Below are 20,000 nucleotides of genomic sequence, written 5' to 3' on the forward strand. Positions count from 1 at the left end.
CAGAGCCCAACTCGCGAAAATTGTGTCACTGTCCAAATATTTCTGGACCTAACTGTATATATTTTCATATAACAATTTTCATACAAAGTTTTATACCAAGTACATGGACAGGCGAGTGTCATAACGTCATCAATGACATGACATACATGTACATTTCTAGAAATTATAGAATACACATTGCATTTTAAGACCTACTTCATCACTGAATAACAGTGTCAGGTCAAAAGTCACTATTTTCATCATCAGACACTGCTTCCTCACTCATTGTCACAATGCCCTTCTTGACATGGTCCGCATACCCGTGAACAGGTAAGTCCGTGTCTTTTGCAAGTGCACCGAAGTGTACTACAAATACGAGAACAATTGCAGTGAATTATTTTCAGAAGTGTTTCTGGCGCGGGTGAAGTATCCATCATCACTGGAACTAGACTGTTCTGCAATTCCCATCCCCATTCAGTAGTGTCCATGGCCTTACCATTGTCCATCCAGGGCATCACTTGGAGGTAACTCCGAAGGGCATGATACTTCATTGCAGAGGAGGTCGGTGGCAGTCGTTCAGGTGTAACAAAGATTTTGGCGGATATTATGATCGATGCTGTCTGCAGCGAACAGCAGTGCCGTATCCAGTCTGTCTATGGTACCACCGAGTACATCCTGGCCAACAGGAGTGGCAGCGTTTTCCTCGAATCGCTGAACTTCCGAATATGATGAACAATATCCCATGGCTGATAGACTGTCTACAAGAAATCGAGACCTGAAATGATGATGGAGCTTGACTGCTAACCCAAGCTGCAATGGAGCTACTGCAGTCCTGGGACGTACAGCCTGAACAACTGATTGTCCAATGCTTGCGACCTTCCTGTGAATGTCCTTTCCAACAAAGAGGTTTTCAAGCAAGCAAAGCAATCTCAGGGGGATATAATCTAAGGCAGACTGACATTCAAGCAAAGAAGTCTTCAGATATTCATCGGTTGAAGATGGGATCTTAGACTTTATATCGCTCTTGATGAGTTTGGCCGCAGTGTCTATGATGGCTCTCTTCTGGGCTTCTTCATCAGATGATACAGTCTGCAGCATGTACGTCCTTCCCAAAGTACGTGATTCTCCCTTGAATAGCGATTGCCCAGTCATCATTACGCTGTTTGCAATGTGACAAGATGGACCTTACAAATCCATCCGTTTTAATAAAGCTATAGTCATCGAAATCACTACTGGATCTTGTTTTCACCACTTCATGTCCACAGAACAAACACTGCGTCGTGCTATCATAGGATCCAGTAGACACCCGTGTACCTCTATTGGCAGGTGAATGATGAACGGTAGTAGCTTTCTTATGCAAGTCTAGTTGCTTCTTGTTTATGTAGTTCATACGACATCTCTTGTGCACCACTGCTCCAGCAGCTACCACAGTGCTAATGCCCCTCTCAATACTGGCTTTATTGATCCCTTCATGTCCTTTCGCACCAATCACCACTCTTTCTCCGTCATCTTCTACTTCATGGCTGCATAAGGGGCAAGTTTCTTGACTTTCCATCATTCTTAGCTCTGAAAAAGAAGATAAATCAATCGTTAAAAAATAAATATAAATAGTAGTAATTGTAAAAGAAATATGATAGACCCTGAAAGGAGAGTCGCCTTTAACATTTTACAGCTTTGGCAGCTATATTCTTTGACGTCACATTTGGACCCTTTGTGGTAAGCCTATCTTTGTAAACTTTTAGTATGTTTTTCCCTACATGTAATACTACAAAACAAAAACAAAACAAAAAAAACACGACAACAACACAAAAAGCTTTCTTTGAATTTGTTCAGGGTAAAGGATTTTCTTTGTATTTTGTCTGGATAGATAGATATATATATACTATATTTATATATATTTTAGGAGTCGGAGATGGTCCATTTTATACCGACTCCACAGCCCTGGCAGCATGTGCTGAATATTTTTTTTCATAGGAATTTAGGAAAATTATGAAATGTCCTATAAATGGCTGTTCTATTGCTGATCTAAGGCTACAAATCACACACAGCATTTTTTGCAGCTTTTTTTGAGGATACGTTTTTCAGCTGCAAAAAGCAGATCAGCTTTTTAAAAAAACGCATCACCTGAAAGGTTTGAGCTCATAGATAAATGTTTTCAATAACAAAAGTTTGTTCAAAAGAACTGAGAGTCCTCAGCAGTTGATACCTTTTAATGGCTAACTGAAAAGATGGTACTAATAGCAAGCTTTCGAGACTACTCGGGTCTCTTCATCCGGCATGGTATAACAAAATCTGAAGTCACATATTTATACAAAACAAGAGGGACATAGAATAGTGCAGTAAAAAAAACAAAAACAAAAAAAACAAGTTATGTGAAGCAGAACTATCACTATGGCAAGGGGGCAAACTGTTGTGGCCATAAATATTGTTGCAGTTCATAGATAAGCAGTGTGAAAGTTATTGTCCTCTGAATGGGGTGTCTGGTCCAGGCTGTGATGCCCCCAGATGCTCTGAGGAACATTTCTTAATTGATGTAAAAAAAAATAAATCCATGTGACACATTCATTCCTGCTCTGAATGTGTCAAAGGTGATCATAAGTTTGTATTCCCAGACTCTGTCTCTTTGGGACTTGAAATTTCCTTTCAATACCAGCAATTTCATGTCCATGATGCTGTGGTCTGGGTTACAAAAATGGTTGGCCACAGGTAGATCCATCCTTTTTTCTCTAATTGTGTGGCGGCGAGAATTCATCCTTGTCCTGAGCTGTTGCCCTGTCTCCCCTACATACAGACCCCCAGTTGGACACTTGGTACATATAATCAGGTACACCACATTAGTTGTGGTGCAGCTTGAGGGTACCTGGGATCTTGTAGTCCTGATGTGATCTGGGAATTTTTATCTTGTACGTTGTCAATATAAATGGACAGGTCTTACATTTTTTCTGGTTGCAGGGAAATGTTCCTGCTGGAGAGGATATGGAGCTTCTGACAATGATGGTTCTTAGATTCGGGGACTGCCTAAAACACAGAAGTGGGGGGGGGTCTGGAAAAATAGATTTTAATCGGGCATCTTTTTGCAGTAATGGTTGTAGTTTCCGTGCAGCTGCTCTTAGCACCTCCAGATTTGCATTGTAGGTGATTACAAGAGGTACCCGGTTGTTTTCGTCTTTAGTTTTATAATGTAGGAGATGGTTTCTTGATATTCTGATAGCTCTTGCAATCTGGTTTTCAATTGTTCTTGGGTGGTAGCCTTTATTCAGAAAGGTCTTTGAGGCCCTCAAGGTGATTGTCTATCTGTAGTGTTGGATCATATCAGATTGTACCTGATGGCCTGACTGTACACTAGAGAGCTTGTGTTTTGGATGAAAACTGTCCCATTTCAGGTATGTTGGACGGTCAATTGGCTTCTTGTACAGGGATGTCTCTATTTCATTGTTCCGTAGTTTAATGATGGTAATGATTATGATCTCGGGGAGATGCCTGACATGATTAATCTAGGATTTAGTGGCAGCTATGGGCTGCCATTAACTCCTTATTACCCCGATTGCCAACGCACCAGGGCAAAATCGGGAAGAGCCGGGTACAGTCCCAGAACTGTCGTATATAATATGTGCGGCAATTCTGGGCGGCTGCTAACTGATATTGTTAGGCTGGGGGGCTCCCCATAAACGTGGGGCTCCCCATCCTGAGAATATCAGCCTGCAGCCGTAAGGCTTGATCTGGCTGATATTAAAATAGGGGGATGGGGGGGGGGGGGGGGGGGGGGGAGACCGCACGTCGGTTCTTTAAATTATTTATTTATTTCTCTGCTCCATAGTGACACGCCCACCGACTACTGTGGTTGGTTGCAGTTAGACAGCTGTCACTCAGCGTGTGGGCGTGTCTCACTGCAACCAATCATATTTGCCGGTGGGCGGGGAAAGCAGGGAATACGAGTGATTAATGAGCGGACGGCTTTTTCAAAAGAGGAAAAGCCGCCGGAGATTTTATAACAGCAGTGCAGCGCCGCACAGGAGATCGGGGAACGGTAAGTATGAGAGGAGGGGGGGGGGGGGAACTGACCGACAGACAGCGAGAGGGACAGATAAGACAGAGACCGACCGACAGAGAGAGACACCGACCGACGGACTGAGGGAGAGAAGGAAACAGAAAAAGAAAAAACACCGACATCACATGAAAAAAAAGCACAAAACGTACACGGAGCATACAGAGATGCGTCCGTGTCACTCGGGCGTGCGCACAGAGCCATTGACTTTCATTGGGTCCATGCGTGCGTGTTGAGTGCTGAAAACTGACATGCTTCCGTGCAAAACGGAGACACAAACGTAGCACGCACACGGACCTTAATGTAAAACGCACGTGTCCTCAAACATTAAACATTGGTGCACGTTTGTCCATGTCTCCGGTATATACGGGACGGACCAAACTCGCACGCGTTTGACGGACGTGTGAAGGGGGCCTTATAGATATGACGAACCCTCAGGTAACCCTAAATGAAGGTCAATGGACACAGGTGGCTGAATTGAAGTTATTGCTTAATCACCCATTTACCGTGACTAAAAAATTACAAAGCTGAGGCTTTAACTCCTAGCATTTTCATAAGTGAGCGGAAGAACTTGCTATTTTGCCTGTCCCAAAGGGGAGGTTTAATCGCAAATGGCATTTCTGCTTCAATGAAACGTAGAGAGAAATAGCTATTGGAAAATAAAATTCTTCTGCAGAGCTGTTTATGTTGACCCAAGTCATCGTATACTGCTTGATGATCAACAGCTTACAACTAAAGGAAAAGAAGCTCTAACTGAGGTAGCAGTTAGGATGAGTGGCCTACAGGACTGCCAGGCGCAAGAGGACTTGGGTTCTGACAGCACTACTACTGCCATATATCTTCATCCTCATCAGATGAGGAGTTTAACTGCCTACTATTTGGATGACATGGAGCAGGCAAAGCATTGCCGCAAGGAAAAAGATTTCACTTAGTCTCCTATAACAAGCAGATTGACCATATTTCAGCCAAATTTTTCACTTTCTCTCAATTAGAAAAATTCAACCATTCATCAAAACTGACTGTGCATGAAGAAATTCCTTTATACCCGGAAATTGTGAGAGATGTTGCCAGTGTGGTAACCGCTTTGCCTCCAACCCACGTTAGCGTGGAGAGGTTGTTCTCTAGCCTTAAATTAGGTCCAATTTGAGGTCATCTATGAAGGATGATCTGATGGAAGCCATACTATTCCTTAAAACTAATTCATAGAATACACAGATGTTACTTAGTATATTTTTGTTGAAAATGTCACACACACACACACACACACTAACTATATATTAGCTGTAGTACCCGGCTTCATAACTGCTGTTAACAAAATAGAACGTATTAACAAAAATGTTTCAATGCGTAGCGCATGGCTACTTTACTATACCTAGACAGCACTTATATGCCTATAGCCACCGCCGTTTTCAAGTTAATGGCGGTGAACAGGATATGGGTGGACACACTGTGTAATATAATATATTTATATAATTATATACATACGCATCGGGTATTCTAGAATTTACGTATTGTGTAGTTCATGTATGATTTTTGTTATAATAAATATCTATCTATCTATCTATCTATCTATCTATCTATCTATCTATCTATATATATATATATATATATATATATAATGTTGTTGTGTGTAGTTACCAAGTGTTTGTGTAGGGCGCTGTTCATGTTCTGGGTGTTGTCTGGGTGTGGCGGGGGTGAGAGCGGTGTTGTATGTGTGTTGCGTTGTTTGTGGAGCGTTGTGTGTGTGTTGCGCGGTTTGTGTGTGGTGTGTTTTGGGGGGGAGGTATGTTTTGTGCAATGTGTGTGTTGTGCGGTATGTGCGTATATTTATGTATGCCGCGGTGTTTGTGTGTTGGGTGTTTGTGTGTGTGCGGCGTTGTCTGTGTGTGTGCGTGTCTGTGTAGGGCGGTGTTTGTGGTTCCCAGTGTGGTTGTGTTGTGTTGTGTTGTGCAGTGCGCGCGCGTGCGTGCGTGTGTGTGTGTGCGTGTGTGTGTGTGTGTGTTGGGGGGGAGGTGTGCACCTCCCATCATGCTCCATCCCCCATGCTGCGCACCCCCCATCGTGCTCCATCCCCCATGCTGTGCACCCCCCCATCGTGCTCCATCCGCCATGCTGCGCACCCCCCATCGTGCTCCATCCGCCATTCTGCGCACCCCCCATCGTGCTCCATCTGCCATGCTGCCCGCAGCATCAGCCTCTCTGCCCCCACCATCAGCCTCTCTGCCCCCACCATCAGCCTCTCTGCCCCCACCATCAGCCTCTCTGCCCCCACCATCAGCCTCTCTGCCCCCACCATCAGCCTCTCTGCCCCCACCATCAGCCTCTCTGCCCCCACCATCAGCCTCTCTGCCCCCACCATCAGCCTCTCTGCCCCCACCATCAGCCTCTCTGCCCCCACCATCAGCCTCTCTGCCCCCACCATCAGCCTCTCTGCCCCCACCATCAGCCTCTCTGCCCCCACCATCAGCCTCTCTCCTCCCACCATCAGCCTCTCTCCTCCCACCATCAGCCTCTCTCCTCCCACCATCAGCCTCTCTCCTCCCACCATCAGCCTCTCTCCTCCCACCATCAGCCTCTCTCCTCCCACCATCAGCCTCTCTCCTCCCACCATCAGCCTCTCTCCTCCCACCATCAGCCTCTCTGCCCCCACCATCAGCCTCTCTGCCCCCAGCATCAGCCTCTCTCCTCCCAGCATCAGCCTCTCTCCTCCCAGCATCAGCCTCTCTCCTCCCAGCATCAGCCTCTCTCCTCCCAGCATCAGCCTCTCTCCTCCCAGCATCAGCCTCTCTCCTCCCAGCATCAGCCTCTCTCCTCCCAGCATCAGCCTCTCTCCTCCCAGCATCAGCCTCTCTCCTCCCAGCATCAGCCTCTCTCCTCCCAGCATCAGCCTCTCTCCTCCCAGCATCAGCCTCTCTCCTCCCAGCATCAGCCTCTCTCCTCCCAGCATCAGCCTCTCTCCTCCCAGCATCAGCCTCTCTCCTCCCAGCATCAGCCTCTCTCCTCCCAGCATCAGCCTCTCTCCTCCCAGCATCAGCCTTTTCTGTCCCCAGCATCAGCATCTCTCCTTCCAGCCTACCCCAGCCTCTTCTCTCAGCCTCTCTCCTCCCAGCCTCCTCCAGCACGCCGTGCTCCTCTGCCGACACTCACAGATCCGATCGCATACACTCACGCACACACACCCGATCGCATACACTCACGCACACACACACACATTGACGATATTACACATACACGCTCACACTCACAACATCCGGAGATACCACATGCTGCTGGCCATGTGATCCTCCGGCAGGTCCTGGAAGCCCACTCCACAGTATCGCCGCCGAGAAGCAAGCAATATCCCAGGATATTGTGAGTGTGTGGATGCAATGTGATGTGAGAGTGGATCTGATCTGATCTGAGTGTGTGTGTGTGTTGTGTGTGTGCGTGTATGTTCCGCCGCTGCAGGACCTTGATGCGCTGGTAACTATGCCACCATGGTTACCAGCGTATCCAGTCCCCCGCTCGCACGGGAGCCCACACCAGCATATGCCGGCCAGCCCCAGCAATGCGAGGGTATGTGTCGGCTGGGTTGGCGGCGTACGCTGATGTGGGCTCCCGGGGGTACAGTACTCACCTGGGAGTCGTGTCTCCGTGTCGGTTCGGGGAATGCGTGCGGGGCCAGAGCGAGCGTGCATTGCGTGAGGGGGGGCGGGGCGTGGCCGAGTTGCCAATGCCTGCAGGGTGCCGGGGTGAGAGGCCAATCCGTGTGGGGGGCGGAGCCTGGGCGAGCGGCCAATCTGTGCGGGGGGGGCGAGGCCATGGCGAGCCCAGCGGCCAATCAGCTTTGTGTCACCGTAAGGACACAATTTTGGAGCAAGACAGACAGAATAAAGGCAAATATATATATATATATATATATACATACATACATACATACATACATACATACACACACACACACACACACACACACACACACACACCTCATGTGCAGAATTAGGCAACTGAGTACTTCGATCACGATACTTTTTATACATGTTGTCCTACTCCAAGCTGTAAAGGCTTGAGAGCCAACTACCAATTAAAAGGACTGTAATCGGCTATTTTTTTTTTTTTGTAGGCCAAATCAGCAAACATTATTATAATTGTGTAACAACTATTTTCTTAATGTAATTCAACTTTTAAATATGTAAAATAAAAATCTTAATTACTTACTGGTAATGGGATTTTCAGAAGCCCATGACAACACCACCTGAGAGATAGGTTCCGCCCACATCAGGACAGGAAACCCACTGATAAAAAGGCGGTACCTCTCTTCCACATCAGTAGGTTTAGAGAGCCAGAGCGGACCAACAAAACACAAACAAAAATGTTAATCACACCACCAAAGGAATACACCATTAACTCTAACACTCCCCGAAGGGTGCTCATAACCAGTGAATAAGGGGAGGGGGAACTAAGGGTGCTGTCATGGGCTTCTGAAAATTCCATTACCGGTAAGTAATTAAGATTTTTCCCTGTCGCCCATGACAGCACCACCTGAGAGATTCTAGAGACCAATCATCTTAGGGAGGGACCACCGCCTGTAATACCCATCAACCAAGAAGGGTCGGCCGTGGAGGACAAGTCAAGTCTATAGTGATGGAAAAAAGGTAGAGTAAGAGGACCAAGTGGCGGCCCTGCATATCTGATCAATAGAGACCTCTGCCCTCTCAGCCCAAGTAGTAGAAAGTTACCTAGTGGAATGGCCCTTAATCTGCAGGGGAACTGGCACCCCCTTAGATGAGTAGGCCAGCAAGATAGCATCCCGGGCCCACCTAGCCAAGGTGTTTGTAGATACCTGACAGCCCCGGGACTTTCCCTGGAACGCAACAAACAGGGCCTTAGATTTCCGACATTCCCTGGTCCTATCTAAGTAGGTTAAGGGCCCGTCTCACATCCAAGCTATGGAGCCTGTCCACTTTGTCATTGGAAGGCGGGTCACAATGGAAGGCAGTATGAATTCCTGGGACCTGTGAAGGACTTGATCACTTTAGGCAGGTATGAGGGATCTGTACGCAATACCACCTTATCAACCAAAATTTGGGCATATGGATGGACAATGGAGAGCGCCTGTAGATCACCCACCAGTCTAGCGGATGTCAAGCGATAAGTAGTACCACCTTCAGGGTCTTGAAGGGAACATCCGAAGGGGGTCAACGGGGTGTCTATAAGGGCATCAAGGACAAGATTTAATCCCAGGGAGGCATGCGAGGAGAAGGGACAGGAGTCGCTCTAGCACAGGATTTACCTGCTAATACATCTATTCTCTGTGAGGTTATGTTATAGAGAGCTCCTAGGGCCAAAACTTGTACCTTCAAGGTGCTAGTGGATAAGTCCAACTGCAACCCTTACTGAAGGAATTCCAGGATGGCCGGAAAGAGAGGGGGACCCCCGATCTGTGCCCCAGAAACTTGCTGGATTTTCCACCAGACCCTTCCCTAAATACCAGTGGCGAGCGGCTTCCTACTTTTAAGGAGAGTTTTACTAAACTCTCAGCGAATCCCTGTGCTAGGAGCAGCCGCCTTTCAAATGCCACACTGTCAATTGGTATCAGTATCCAAGGGTCTGATATTGCCAGTCTTTGGAGCCAATAGAACCAGGCTTTTTTTGGCCAGAAGTGAGCTATGAGGATAATGAGGGCTTTGTCTTCCCGAAGCTTCATGAGCACTTCCGGAAGAACCAGGGGTGGAAAGGCATATAGAAGACCCTGTGACCAGGGGAATCGGCATTGCATCTATTGTCATGGGATTAACCCTGGCTGATCTTATTGCAGTTAAGGCCCCGTCACACTAAGCAACATCGCTAGCAACATCGCTGCTAATGAACAACTTTTGTGACGTTGCTAGCGATGTTGCTGTGTGTGACATCCAGCAACAACCTGGCCCCTGCTTTGAGGTCGTTGGTTGTTGCTGAATGTCCTGGGCCATTTTTTAGTTGTTGCTGTCCTGCTGTGAAGCACAGATCGCTGTGTGTGACAGCGAGACAGCAACAACTAAATGTGCAGGCAGCAGGAGCCGGCTTCTGCGGAGGCTGGTAACCAATGTAAACATCGGGTAACCAAGAAGCCCTGTCCTTGGTTACCCGATATTTACCTTTGTTACCAGCCTCCGCCGCTCTCACTGTCAGTGCGCTGCTCCCTGCTCTGTGCACATGTAGCTGCAGCACACATCAGGTAATTAACCCGATGTGTGCTGTAACTATGAGAGCAGGGAGCCAGCAGAGAGCTCCCTGCTCTCTGCACGTGTAGCTGCGTGCGCTGGTAACCAAGGTAAATATCGGGTTGGTTACCCGATATTTACCTTAGTTACCAAGCGCAGCATCTTCCACGCGGCGCTGGGGGCTGGTCACTGGTTGCTGGTGAGCTCACCAGCAACTAGTGTAGCGACGCTCCAGCGATCCCTGCCAGGTCAGGTTGCTGGTGGGATCGCTGGAGCGTCGCAGTGTGACATCTCACCAGCAACCTCCTAGCAACTTACCAGCGATCCCTATCGTTGTTGGGATCGCTGGTAAGTTGCTTAGTGTGACTGGACCTTTATTTCTCTGAAGTTTGAGGACTGAGTCCTCACATGATCATCCCATAGTCCTTGTAACAGGTGAGTTCTCAGGTAAGCTGCCCAATCTAAGTGACCTGCATCTGTTATGATGATATCCGTGATGTTGGGACACCATGACACCCCTGCGGACAGATGAGGTAAGTCCTGCTACCAGGACAGGGAAATAAACACCCTTGGATCCAAGCAGAGTATCATATCAAAGAAGCCTCCTGACTGTTTGTCAGGCCAGGACTTCCATCTGAAGGGATCTCATATCTGAGCGCAAGGAACCACGGAGATGCAGGATGTGAGGGACCCCACAAGAGACATAGCCTGTCTGAGGGTAATGACTGGTTTTTCAATCGCCATGGTGACCAGGGATTGTAATCTGAGTATCTGCTCCTCCGGGAGAAAAGAATTCTGAGCGACTGAATCCAGAATCAGCCCCAAGACAGACAGACGCTGTAGAGGTTGTATTCTAGATTTTTCCTGATTTATGAGCCACCCCAAGTGCTCTAGGATGGAGATCACTATTCATTTCTCTCCCTGTCATATAGATGTTACAATAAAATAGCCCCAAGGGGGCGACTCCAGTTGTAATGACAGCCCTTTCGCAAAGATCCGTAGAATGCAGGAAGGAAGAGGGAGAGGCACCCCCCCCCTACTGGAATGGTGGCGTCATTGAGGGCCTTGTGGCAGGGTAGAGGATGATGGACCAAACATAATCCTGAGGACCTCTTCCTTTTATCATTCCAGGAGTCCTGGTCTCTGGGAGGCTCCTTATTGAAAATTGCTTCCTCTGAACAGAAGGACGTCTACGAGGGAATGGTGTTTGCACAGCCGGAAATCCTTGTTTCTTGTTTGCCGCTTTGGACAGAAGATCATCCAGCTGTGATCCAAACAAAAAAAAGTCTCCTTTACAAGGTATACCGCATAGTCTGTTCCTGGACTGTACACGTCTCCCTTCCAGTATTTCAACTAGAGGGCCCTTCTGGCCGAATTGGAAAGAGCTGCTACCTTTGCAGATAATTTGAGCGAGTCGATGGAAGCATCCGCTAGAACTCTGCCGCCCCCTGTATATGTGGAATTGAGGAAATAATGTCCTTACTAGACATGCTACCTTTAAGTTGGTCTTCTAATTGTTGGACCCATACCATTAGGGACCTTGTTACACAAGTAACTGCCACCGCTGGGCGAAGAGCCCCTGCTGCAGCCTCCCAGGTACCACAGACCTGCATTCCAGGCCTCCAAACATGAAGTCTTGTGTGGATTCAGGATCTTTATGAACCATCAGCCCCGTAGTGGAGTGGACAGCTTTCACTAGGGGTGTCACCTCAGAGGATGGCAAGCATAGTCTGCCGTCCACATCTGAGGAAGATGAGGAGTCCAAGGATGAGGAAGAGGCAGGTGACAATTTTCTGGAACCCAGTTCAGAGCCGCCTGATTTATCTGAAGTTCCCCCATCTTACCTAGTGGATTGTTTATGTGTTTCCCTGACTTCAGCACGGAAAATCTCTCTCAACTCAGCCCTGAGGCTTGGGGCGTCCGTACATAAACCAAAACCAGAGAAGAGTAAGAGATGCAGTTTCCTTCTACTAAGATCACCCCGTTTTTTGTTTTTTTTTTGCAGCTTGTATGGCTGATAGAGAATAGACGTTAGTTTCCATATTACAATAGTTTCTTCCCTAGCCTGTTAAGGTCGACAATAGAGAATAGTGGATGTGGTTCCCCCATATTATCACAGCCTTTTCTTGGTTAGTAATAGCTGATAACAGAATAAAAGCAGTAGTTCTCCCCCATCATAACAATTAGTCTATGACTTGTAAGATTGACAACAAGGGATAGTAGTTGCAGCCTTTCTATACCAATAACAGTTGTTTATAATGGCTGACAACAGAGAACAAAGGAAGCAGTCTTTCTGGTGCTGAGGGATTCACCTTTTTACACTTGACAACATCTGGAATGATATTATAAACTATGTATCTTTGATCACACCTAGAGTGTCAAAATTGTATACTAAGCTCTTCGTGGTAACTTTTTTTTTTTTTTTAACAGTGCTTTGATTTGCCTGGGGATTTTTTTGGCCAGGCACCACCCTTCCTCAGTCATCAGAGGACAGTAACCACCTGATCCACACAGCCCAGTCTGGACCAGAACTGAAAATCACAACTGACAACAGTCCAAGCCTCCCAATATAGCTAGGGTTACAGGTGCACGCCACAACACCCAGCAGCCTCTTTTTTTTTTTTTTGCTCTGTCTTGTCTTAAATGAACAGTCTACAACAGATGTTTTCACTTGGACACTGATTCAATGAGACCTGTTCAGGTTTCCTCTTATAAATTCAGCATACAAACTTGTCCATGTTACCTAGAATAAGGACCCTATTCTAGGGTCCAAAATATGTCAGGATTTGGTCATGTTTTTTAATTTGTATGTAATTTCAACATTATGATCTAAATAAAACAGAACTCTTTGATACAGGTGGGACAAGGCCCCCTTGGTAATCTGAGGATAGACCATCCTTTTAAACCCCCACAATTCCAATGATTCCTCTTAGAGGTACCTCCTGAAGAAAGAAGGGAACATAGGGGGAGACTTTTAAATAATGAAATGCTGCAGCAGACACTCACCCCCCCCCAAGATGGCGGATCTGGTACCAGTTTCAGAGGCAGTTTATGACTTCCAGATTTGAATTTCTCAGACCCCCTGGAATGTCCACTTGCCGGACTGGAGTGACTAGCCCTGCCGGAGGAGCGTTCCCCTTGCTGCCCTGGGAATCTGTATGCTGTTCCAGCACATCCTGCTCTGGTGGAGAGTTGTCTTCCACCCTGAATAGGGGAGAAGTCATACTCACCAGAATGCAGCGAAGCGGACTCCTCATACCGCCCTGGTTCAAATTTCCCCCCCCGAAATCCGTTCGCTGGGCGCCGCCCTCTTGGAACACCTTGCACATGCGCAGGTGATGAACTTCCGGGTGCCGCGTCGCTTCCTCTTCACCCCGGCGGTCCGTCAGCAGGGCGCCTGTCTCGCGGGGTCCGTGTGAGGATCACATAGCCTGGGGCGACGCAGAGCCGAGCTCCCACTCCAGGCCCGCGCCCCACCACCACAGACAGCCGAAGCCCTGGGGAGTTGCATCCAGGCCCGATGCCGGCTTTTGGTAAGAAACCAAACTTCCATACCGGGTCAGACCTGGGAGAGTCCATGGGTTGTCCCATCAGGACAGGAAACCAAACTGATGTGGAGGAGAGGTACCGACTTTTTATCAGTGGGTTTCCTGTCCTGATGTGGGCGGAACCCATCTCTCAGTTGGTGCTGTCATGGGTGACAGGGAAAACTTTAATATAAAAAATACTTACCAGTAGGGGGAGCATCTTCCTGTGTACACATCAAAAAGCTATAGTAATCCTTAGTAGAATTACGATAGCTGCAAATTAGGGCAGTCACTAGATGACATGCCTATCCTCCTCCCCTTTTGGGTGTTACACTGCACCCAAAAGGGGAGGTGGTATATTTCATAGTTTATGGGTGACTGAATATGCATTGTACAGCTCCATTAGTAAATTATATATATATATATATATATATATATATATATATATATATATATATATATATATATATATATATATATATATATATATATATATATATATATATATATATATATATATATATATATATATATATATATATATATATATATATATATATATATATATATATATACATACATACATATACACACACACACACACACACACATATATACATATATACACACACACACACACACACATATACATATACACACACACACACACACACACACACATACATACATACATATATATACACATATACACATACATACATATACATACATATACACACACACTATTCCACATATATACACACTGACTGTTACACATACGCTATATCCACTGACTTCTCAGCCCACAAACGCACACACACATATATACATATCAAAGGAGGAGAAAAAAGGAGATAAGGCACGGAAGTGATGCAAAAGTATAACAATTTTATTGATAATATAAAGTACAGCACAAGAGGTTAAAAGACAAAAAATTGGAAAGTGACCAGGGTGTGGGTGGGGAAAAAGGGGGGAAATTTTCCCAAGTAAAATGGGGGTTGAAGTGATTGCCAAGACAGAACCAGGCCCAGAGAGGATAATAAATGATCATGTGTGGGTAAAATCAGCCCACACACGTACTAATGACTGGTATATATGTCACCAAAAAATGTGGAGAAACAGCGGCTCAGACATAAGAGGGCACATATATGAAACATGCGTGTATAAAGGCACGAGTGCCTATGGAGGCTGCAAAAGGAGCCGGTGCCCTCTCAAAAGAGCATATGGGGCATGTCAGGGTGAAAACCATAAACAGGTAGCACAATGTCTGCTGAAACGCTATAGGGCAAAACTGCTCAAGTGCAAAGTAAGCCAAAAAAAAAGCAGAACAAAGTGCAGCTGTAAATGGAAAAGACCCCGCAATGCAATGTGTATGAGCCGCTGCGTTACCTGGTGGTGAGCAGGGCTGTGGAGTCGGTAAGCCAAACCTTCGACTCCGACTCCTCAAATTCTCTTGCACCGACTCCGACTCCAGCTCCGACTCAGACTCAGGCTCCGACTCAGACTCCTACATATATTGCTTATAGTTAGGTGAAAAATTTATTGTAGTACATGAATATGTGTATGTGAACAGACATTTAATAATTTTTATGATACAATAATCAAGATATTTGGATAGAACATAAAATATATTTATTGGAATACAACTTTAGAAAACAAAAAAACTGTAATAAATTGTAAATAAGTAATACACTATGTAATATACAGTAGATTACATATATATCTTGTGTGTGTATATACACTGTATATTATATATATATATATATATATATATATATTTATTACATATTTACAATTTATTAGTTTTTTGTGTTCTAAAGTTGTATTCCAATAAATATTTTATGTTCTATCCAAATATCTTGATTATTGTATCATAAAAACAATTAAATGTCTGATGTTCACATTGTACTACAATAAATTTTTCACTTAAATATAAGCATTATACTAAATGTTATTATTTAGTAAAATATTCAGCACATTCTGCATTGCACTCCTGTCCCCAATTTATTATATATTTTAGGAGTCGGAGTCGGTGCATTTTATACCGACTCCACCAAAATGAGCTCCGACTCCACGACTCCGACTCCACAGCCCTGGTGGTGAGTGGGGCCGGTTCCGGAGGCAAGGGGGCCTCCAACAGCCATTTCGCAGAAGCTTTTTCTAGGAGGTCTATTTCAATCCCGTACCCATGACTGAGTCATGGCTGTGGGCAGGACAAGTCCAAGCAAATGTTTACTTGCATTATTGATTATCATTACTTTTGGATCACATAATTATTATATATATATATATATATATATATATATATATATATATATATATATATATATATATATATATATATATATATATATATATATATATATATATATATATATATACACACACATACATACATACATATATATATATATACACACACACACACACACACACATATATACATACACACACACACATATATACACACATATATATATATACATACATACGCATGCATAAACATACATATATATACACATACAGTTAGGTCCAGAAATATTTGGACAGTGACAAGTTTTGTTATTTTAGCTGTTTACAAAAACATGTTCAAAAATACAATTATATATATAATATGGGCTGAAAGTGCACACTCCCAGCTGCAATATGAGAGTTTTCACATCCAAATCGGAGAAAGGGTTTAGGAATCATAGCTCTGTAATGCATAGCCTCCTCTTTTTCAAGGGACCAAAAGTAATTGGACAAGGGACTCTAAGGGCTGCAATTAACTCTGAAGGCGTCTCCCTCGTTAACCTGTAATCAATGAAGTAGTTAAAATGTCTGGGGTTGATTACAGGTGTGTGGTTTTGCATTTGGAAGCTGTTGCTGTGACCAGACAACATGCGGTCTAAGGAACTCTCAATTGAGGTGAAGCAGAACATCCTGAGGCTGAAAAAAAAAGAAAAAATCCATCAGAGAGATAGTAGACATGCATGGAGTAGCAAAATCAACAGTCGGGTACATTCTGAGAAAAAAGGAATTGACTGGTGAGCTTGGGAACTCAAAAAGGCCTGGGTGTCCACGGATAACAACAGTGGTGGATGATCGCCGCATACTTTCTTTGGTGAAGAAGAACCCGTTCACAACATCAACTGAAGTCCAGAACACTCTCAGTGAAGTAGGTGTATCTGTCTCTAAGTCAACAGTAAAGAGAAGACTCCATGAAAGTAAATACAAAGGGTTCACATCTAGATGCAAACCATTCATCAATTCCAAAAATAGACAGGCCAGAGTTAAATTTGCTGAAAAACACCTCATGAAGCCAGCTCAGTTCTGGAAAAGTATTCTATGGACAGATGAGACAAAGATCAACCTGTACCAGAATGATGGGAAGAAAAAAGTTTGGAGAAGAAAGGGAACGGCACATGATCCAAGGCACACCACATCCTCTGTAAAACATGGTGGAGGCAACGTGATGGCATGGGCATGCATGGCTTTCAATGGCACTGGGTCACTTGTGTTTATTGATGACATAACAGCAGACAAGAGTAGCCGGATGAATTCTGAAGTGTACCGGGATATACTTTCAGCCCAGATTCAGCCAAATGCCGCAAAGTTGATCGGACGGCGCTTCATAGTACAGATGGACAATGACCCCAAGCATACAGCCAAAGCTACCCAGGAGTTCACGAGTGCAAAAAAGTGGAACATTCTGCAATGGCCAAGTCAATCACCAGATCTTAACCCAATTGAGCATGCATTTCACTTGCTCAAATCCAGACTTAAGACGGAAAGACCCACAAACAAGCAAGACCTGAAGGCTGCGGCTGTAAAGGCCAGGCAAAGCATTAAGAAGGAGGAAACCCAGCGTTTGGTGATGTCCATGGGTTCCAGACTTAAGGCAGTGATTGCCTCCAAAGGATTCGCAACAAAATATTGAAAATAAAAATATTTTGTTTGGGTTTGGTTTATTTGTCCAATTACTTTTGACCTCCTAAAATGTGGAGTGTTTGTAAAGAAATGTGTACAATTCCTACAATTTCTATCAGATATTTTTGTTCAAACCTTCAAATTAAACGTTACAATCTGCACTTGAATTCTGTTGTAGAGGTTTCATTTCAAATCCAATGTGGTGGCATGCAGAGCCCAACTCGCGAAAATTGTGTCACTGTCCAAATATTTCTGGACCTAACATATACACATACATACATATATATATATATATATATTACATACACAAACATACATACATGGCGGTCATCGAATCCTCCCGGTACCGCCACCGCTGCTTCAATCGCCCGTGCGGCGCCAGGTCCGCTCCCGTGCAGGAGATTGAAGCAGCTGCGAAATCAAAAGTGAACAATACAAGGGGGGGGGGGGGGGGACAAAACAAAAAAACAAAAAAAACAAAACACACACACACACACACACACACACACACACACACTCCCGATAGCATGTCCGCTCCCAGCTCCTCTCCCGGTACCGCTGCTCCGGCTGTGTGCCGGCTCCCAGGCACGTCCGATGGCTGCAGGACATGGCGGTGGATCACCTGATGCGGTCACCTGACGCATCAGCTGATCGCAAGTCTTGCGGTGACGCCGGCTTTTTACCGCCCGGCCGGCCATCTGCTCATGCCGTCAGGAGACTTCATCAGCTGATCACCGGCAGCTCCTGCAGCGGTCGGACAGAAGCCAGCATGTACGTGTGTAGTTTTTTTAATCAGCTGATTGTATAAAAGCCGTTTATACAATCAGCTGCTGTGTCATGTGATTCAGGCACTTGAAGCTGACACATCATCTGATTGCTTTGCCTTCTAGCAAACCGATCAGATGATATTGGATCCGGATTGGACGGCGCGGGACCCTTGACCCAGGATTACTGCAGAGGGGGGTTCTTTATTTCAATAAAGAGGGCTACTAATTGTGTTGTGTTTTATTTCTAATAAAAATCTTTGTGTTCTGTGGTTTTTTTTTTATCTTTACTAGAAATTCATGGTGGCCATGTCTAATATTGGCGTGACACCATGAATTTCGGGCTTAGGGCCAGCTGATAATATACAGCTAGCCCTAATCACATTATTACCCAGCGAGCCACTCTGCACCAGGGCAGCTGGTAGAGTTGGATACAGCGCCAGAAGCGCCATTTTCTAGGGTGGCTGCGGACTGCAATTCGCAGCAGAGGTGCTCAGAAAGCTTGGGTACTCTGCACTGCGGATTCCAATCCCCAGCTGCCTAGTTGTACCTGGCTGGACTCAAAAATTGGGCGAAGCCCATGTCATTTTTTTATTTTAATTATTTCATGAAATAAAAAAAAAAAAAAAAAAAAGGGCTTCTCTATATTTTTGGTTCACAGCCGGGTACAAATAGGCAGCTGGGGGTTAGGGGCAGCCATACCTGCCTGCTGTACCTGGCTAGCATACAAAAATATGGCAAAGTCCACATTTTGGGGGGGGGCGCAAAAGACTCCTGCATACAGTCCTGGATGGAGGAAGCTGAGCCTTTTAGTTCTGCAGCTCAGCACACAGGAAAGGATTAGATACACAACCCTTCAGACTGTATCACCGGGACACACACAGGCCGACAGGTGGAAGGGTTGAGCGGGGGGGTGTTTTTCGAGACGACACACACAGGTGGCAGAGGGCAGAACGGGGGCTGGGGGTTTCATTACAGACGGTAACGGCAGGAAAGGGGAGGGGTGGCAGCAGTAGCTGGGGCTCAGGGCGAGCCTGGTGAGGGGGTGTCATCGGTAATGGGGGGACGGGAGGCAGCTCGGACTCACATCCCGGCGGTTGACAGGTGTAAAGTGGAGCAAAAAGCATGGCTTGAAGCCCCACAAAAATGGCACGGAGATCCTCCCTCTGCTGTGATCTGGACAGCCCAGGGGGCGCGTCCAGGTCACAGCAGACGCCCACTGTAACGTTACTGATGGGGTCGGATCACGACCACTATTCTCTATACACAGGGGCTGCCATAAAGGAGTGTGTAATTGTCGTTACACACATAGCAAATCCAACATGGCCCCCAGTGCCTCCAGTAAAATTAGAATAACAGAAAAAGTAAATAAGCTGCGATTTTCATTTTGCATTAACACTTTATTTCATAATCACTATTTTTAATACAAAAATAAAAAAAAACACGATACATTACGTTTAAGTAAGTCAGGTGATGTGCATCTCTGTAATGAGGAGGGTTGTGGTGTAACGACAGCAACACCCTATATAAAAGGTGTGCTTACCGTATTTTTCGCTTTATAAGACGCACCCCCAAATTTGGTGAAGGAAAAGAG

This window comes from Anomaloglossus baeobatrachus, chromosome 4 (assembly GCF_048569485.1).
Source record: "Anomaloglossus baeobatrachus isolate aAnoBae1 chromosome 4, aAnoBae1.hap1, whole genome shotgun sequence".
Classification (NCBI taxonomy): Eukaryota; Metazoa; Chordata; class Amphibia; order Anura; family Aromobatidae; genus Anomaloglossus; species Anomaloglossus baeobatrachus.